This window comes from Gymnogyps californianus, unplaced genomic scaffold (assembly GCF_018139145.2).
Source record: "Gymnogyps californianus isolate 813 unplaced genomic scaffold, ASM1813914v2 HiC_scaffold_36, whole genome shotgun sequence".
Classification (NCBI taxonomy): domain Eukaryota; kingdom Metazoa; phylum Chordata; class Aves; order Accipitriformes; family Cathartidae; genus Gymnogyps; species Gymnogyps californianus.
The window spans coordinates 881,241-887,240 of NW_026114246.1; the positions used below are offsets into that span (position 1 = coordinate 881,241).

General features: G+C 45.5%; 1 pseudogene; it reads right to left on the reverse strand.

The window, feature by feature from the left end:
- The window catches only part of LOC127028604 (chondroitin sulfate proteoglycan 4-like), a 34,196-nt pseudogene extending 28,414 nt beyond the window's left edge, over nt 1–5,782 (reverse strand).
- Nucleotides 5,783–6,000: the final 218 nt, after the last annotated feature.

A 6,000-nucleotide genomic window follows, 5' to 3' on the forward strand; every position in this document is an offset into this window, starting at 1 on the left:
GTGGAAAAACTGTCTGAAAAGTCCGAAAAACTGATTGAACTGATCGAAAAGTCCTACTCCCCACCTGTACGGACCAGTATCTCAGCTATTAGGAGTGAGCATTCCTCTGCTCAAGAGAGAGAATATAGAAAGTACACACCACGGGGTACCCTGTGGTTTTACCTGCGTGACCATGGAGAGGACATGAGGAAATGGGATGGAATACCTACCTCGACCCTAGATGCACGGGTATGTGAATTGAAAGGAAAAACAACCACAAAAGGGGATTCTTCCAGGAAAGATGCCGCTCCAGTTTCCAGCGGGCAGTTCCCCAGACAGAGTAGAAGGACTTCTGACCCTCTTGAAGGGACCTCTAAGTCATTTTTACAAGAAGTGAGTAACGAATACTCTGACCAGGATGAGAGGGGCCCTGCCTCCAGCCAGGTGGAGGAAAGGGACAACCGGGTTTACTGGACTGTGTGGATTCGATGGCCTGGCGCATCAGACCCACAGGAGTATAAGGCTCTAGTGGACACCGGTGCACAGTGTACTCTAATGCCATCAAGCCATAAAGGGGTAGAACTCATCTGTATCTCTGGTGTGACAGGGGGATCCCAACAGCTAACTGTATTGGAGGCTGAAATAAGCCTAACTGGGAATGAGTGGCAGAAACACCCCATTGTGACTGGCCCAGAGGCCCCATGCATCCTTGGCATAGATTATCTCAGGAGGGGGTATTTCAAGGACCCGAAAGGGTACCGGTGGGCCTTTGGTATAGCTGCCTTGGAGACAGAGGGAATTGAACAGTTGTCCACCTTGCCTGGAGGACCCTTCGGGTGTGGGGTTGCTGAGGGTTGAAGAACAACAGGTGCCAATCGCTACCACAAGGGTGCACCGGCGGCAATATCGCACCAACCGAGACTCCCTGATTCCCATCCATAAGCTGATTCATCGACTGGAGATCCAAGGAGTGATCAGCAGGACTCGCTCACCCTTTAACAGCCCCATATGGCCAGTGCGAAAGACTAATGGAGAATGGAGACTAACAGTAGACTATCGTGGCCTGAATGAAGTCATGTCGTCGCTGAGTGCTGCTGTGCCAGACATGCTAGAACTTCAATATGAACTGGAGTCAAAAGCAGCCGAGTGGTATGCCACAATTGATATCGCTAATGCATTTTTCTCAATCCCTTTGGCAGCAGAGTGCCGGCCACAGTTTGCTTTCACTTGGAGGGGTGTCCAGTACACCTGGAATCGACTGCCCCAGGGGTGGAAACACAGCACCACCATTTGCCATGGACTAATCCAGACTGCACCAGAACAGGGTGAAGCTCCAGAACACCTGCAATACATTGATGACATCATCATATGGGGCAACACAACAGAAGAAGTTTTCGAGAAAGGGAAGGAAATAATCCAAATCCTTCTGAAAGCCGGTTTTGCCATAAAACAGAGTAAGGTGAAGGGACCCGCACAGGAGATTCAGTTTTTAGGAATAAAATGGCAAGATGGACGTCGTCATATCCCAATGGATGTGATCAACAAAATAGCAGCTATGTCTCCACCGACTAGTAAACAGGAAACGCAAGCTTTCTTAGGTGTTGTAGGTTTTTGGAGAATGCATATTCCAAATTACAGTCTGATTGTAAGCCCTCTCTATCAAGTGACCCGGAAGAGGAACGATTTTAAATGGGGCCCTGAGCAACAACAAGCCTTTGAACAGATTAAACGGGAGATAGTTCATGCAGTAGCCCTTGGGCCAGTCTGGGCAGGACCAGATGTTAAAAATGTGCTCTACACCACAGCCGGGGAGAATGGCCCTACCTGGAGTCTCTGGCAGAAAGCACCCAGGGGAGACCCGAGGTCGACCTCTAGGGTTTTGGAGTCGGGGATATCGAGGATCTGAGGCCCGCTCTACTCCAACTGAAAAGGAGATATTAGCAGCATATGAAGGAGTTCGAGCTGCTTCAGAAGTGGTTGGTACTGAAACACAGCTCCTATTAGCACCCCGACTGCCGGTGCTGGGCTGGATGTTCAAAGGGAAGGTCCCTTCTACACATCATGCAACTGATGCTACGTGGAGTAAGTGGGTTGCACTGATCACACAATGAAGTCGAATAGGAAACCCCAGTCGCCCAGGAATTTTGGAAGTGATCACAGACTGGCCAGAAGGCAAAGATTTTGGAATATCACCAGAGGAGGAGGTGACAGGTGCTGAAGAGGCCCCACTGTATAATAAACTGCCAGAAAATGAGAGGCAATATGCCCTGTTCACTGATGGGTCCTGTCGCATTGTAGGAAAGCATCAGAGGTGGAAGGCGGCTGTATGGAGTCCTATTCGACAAGTTGCAGAAACTGCAGAAGGAGAAGGTGAATCGAGTCAGTTTGCAGAGGTGAAAGCCATCCAGCTGGCTTTAGACATTGCTGAACGAGAAAAATGGCCAATACTTTATCTCTATACTGACTCATGGATGGTGGCAAATGCTCTGTGGGGGTGGTTGCAGCAATGGAAGCAGAGTAACTGGCAACGCAGAGGTAAACCCATCTGGGCTGCCCCATTGTGGCAAGATATTGCTGCCTGGCTAGAGAACCTGGTTGTGGAAGTATGTCACGTAGATGCCCACGTACCCAAGAGCCAGGCCACTGAAGAACATCAAAACAATCAACAGGTAGACAAGGCTGCTAGGATTGAAGTAGCTCAGGTGGATGTGGACTGGCAGCATAAAGGTGAATTATTCATGGCTCGGTGGGCCCATGACACCTCAGGCCATCAAGGAAGAGATGCAACATATAGATGGGCTCGTGATCGAGGGGTGGACCTGACCATGGACACTATTGCACAGGTCATCCATGAATGTGAAACATGCGCTGCAATTAAGCAAGCCAAGCGGTTAAAGCCTCTTTGGTATGGAGGACGATGGCTGAAATATAAATATGGGGAGGCAAGCGCCATGTGCTTACCATGGTGGAAGCAACCACTGGCTGGCTGGAAACATATCCCGTGCCCCATGCCACTGCCCGGAACACTATCCTGGGCCTTGAGAAGCAAATCTTATGGCGACACGGTACCCCAGAAAGAATGGAGTCAGACAACGGGACACATTTCCGAAACAATCTCATAGACACCTGGGCCAAAGAGCATGGCAGTGAGTGGGTATATCACATCCCCTATCATGCACCAGCCTCTGGAAAAATCGAGCGATACAATGGACTATTAAAGACTACATTGAGAGCAATGGGTGGTGGGACCTTTAAACATTGGGATACACATCTAGCAAAGGCCACCTGGTTAGTCAACACTAGAGGATCTGTCAATCGGGCTGGCCCTGCCCAATCAGAACTTTTACGTACTGTAGAAGGGGATAAAGTCCCTGTAGTGCACATGAAAAGTATGCTAGGAAAAACAGTCTGGGTTATTCCTGCCTCAGGCAAAGGCAAACCCATTCATGGGATTGCTTTTGCTCAAGGACCTGGGTGCACTTGGTGGGTGATGCGGAAGGATGAGGCAGTCTGATGTGTGCCTCAAGGAGATTTGATTTTAGGTGAGAACAGCCAATAGATTAAATTGTATTATGTTGATTGCTATGTAATCTTGCCACTGTATGTCATCATTATTGTAATTGTTATATGCTATATTAACGGTATTACAGTAAGAATTACTTAGATTAATGAAGAATGAACTTTGATAAAACCGAGCAAAGCGCAATAGTGATGGAACCAGGACTGACTGCAGCATGCAACAATCCAACACCACACACCATCCTCCTGTTGTGCCCAAAGCCACCCGCCTGCTGCACCGCACCAAAGCCCAATCCTGTTCTGCCGACTCAGCAAACTTTGTACCATCCCTCCTGCCCAGACAGACTGTTATGACAGATGGAGTCCAAAGTCATGGACTGAATGAACTCAACAGACATTTTAAAGGGACATTTAAATGGACATTTTAAAGGCCTATAGATTAAGGGAATGATATCTGTGCGTATATATCAAAAGACAGGAAATGTGGTGGTGATTAATTGAAAATGCATTGGAAAGTGTGGGACCTGGACATGATGTAGATGGTATAGAATAAGGGGTGGATACTGTCCTGGTTTCAGCTAGGACAGAGTTAATTTTCTTCCTAGTAGCTGGTATAGCGCTGTGTTTTGGATTTAGTAGGAAAATAATGTTGATAACACACTGATGGTTTTAGTATAAACACTACTTAGCAACAACTAAGTCAAGGATTTTTCAGCTTCTCATGCCCAGCCAGCAAGAAGGCTGGAGGGGCACAAGAAGCTGGGAGGGGACACAGCCAGGACAGCTGACCCAAACTGGCCAAAGGGCTATTCCATACCATATGACCTCATGCCCAGTATATAAACTGGGGGGAGTTGGCCGGGAGGGGCAGATCACTGCTCGGGAACTAACTGGGCATCGGTCAGTGAGTGGTGAGCAATTGCATTGTGCATCACTTGTTTTGTATAGTCTAATTCTTTTAGTATTATTATTGTCATATTATTATTATCATTATCATTATCATTATTTTCCCTTCCTTTCTGTCCTATTAAATTGTCTTTATCTCAACCCACGAGGTTTTTTTTTCTATTCTCCCTCATCCCACTGGGTGGGGGGAGTGATCGAACGGCTGCATGGTGCTTAGTTGCCAGCTGGGGTTAAACCATGACACTTGCCATCACAAATTTGACTTGAATAACTGCAGAGGAGGGAATGGACTACTCTGCAGTTCTGCCAGGACCAACAACTCCTGAGAACCCAAGTGACAATGATGTTTCAGGAACTTACCTTGCAGAAAAAGTATTATTTGGATCCAAATGTTTTCTATGATGCTAACATCATCAAATCTGAAATTTTGCCTTTACTGAACCTCATGCTTTGAACACAATGATCTTGATTTTAAGATCTAGAGCTCTCAAAGGCTTCTAGAGGCCAATTTTAATAACTATCATTGTAAGAAATAAATACCACATTTTGAAATTATCAGTTATGTGAATTTTCCTTTTTTTTAAACATAAACTTTGAGAATTGTTATAGACAATAGCTTAAAGAAAAACACTAAACAATACAGGCTACACATCTTTTTAGCTATAGTTATAAACTGTACCTGTAAATTTCCTGAGCGTAGCTCCTTTAAACAATAATCCTTCTTCCTAGCTGCAAGAAAAAGCAGTCCATGTGGCTTGATTGTTCGAAACCACAACTGTAAGGATGTCTGAGAGGATGCTGCCATGTTCAACGCCACAGTTATCACCATAAAATAATCCTAAAAGAAAAAAAGGAAAACAAACAGCAGATTTAGTCACACACACAAAAAAATCTCTTTTTCTTATCTACAGCTAAATATATATTAAAAAAACCCTTATATTAACTCTCTATATACTTATTTATATATGTATAAAAATAAATTTCAGATAGCAACTGGATAAGAGCCCAATGGCCATACCAGTTTGGACAAGGAGTGAATATAGCCCAGTATTCTACCTCCAACAGTGACGACAGGGAATCGTAAGAACAGTGCAATCATTTTTAATATTTTCCTTCAAATACTCTCCCAGTTTCCAATTATTTTTTTGTTTCAGGTGTTTTCCTGAGCTTGTGACAGTCTGTCTATTTTGTAACTGCAAAAGGATTTCTCTCTGAAGTACTCCTCTAGTTTCTCTTTGGGCACGTGTAAACATCTTCATCTACAACATGCTCTTACGTCTCCATCAGAGACATCCTCTGTCATCTCTGATGAGAAGACCCACAGGTCTCCTGCCACCCGCGTGATTCTTTCATATGTTCTCATCCATCTCTTTTCCATGCTGAAGTGTCCCAGCCTGCTCTCTTGTTTCCTGTATGCAGCCTCCAACCACCCCTGCTGCCCTGTTGCCCAGTCACTCAGTTCTGTACGGGCCTCCTGCAATCCTTCACTCTCTTCTCCTCTGTTTATCGCCTTGAAGAACAGCAACACCAGCAAACTTTCTCATTTGACTACTCACTGCCATTACCATAGTTATTACTATACTGAACAGCACAGAT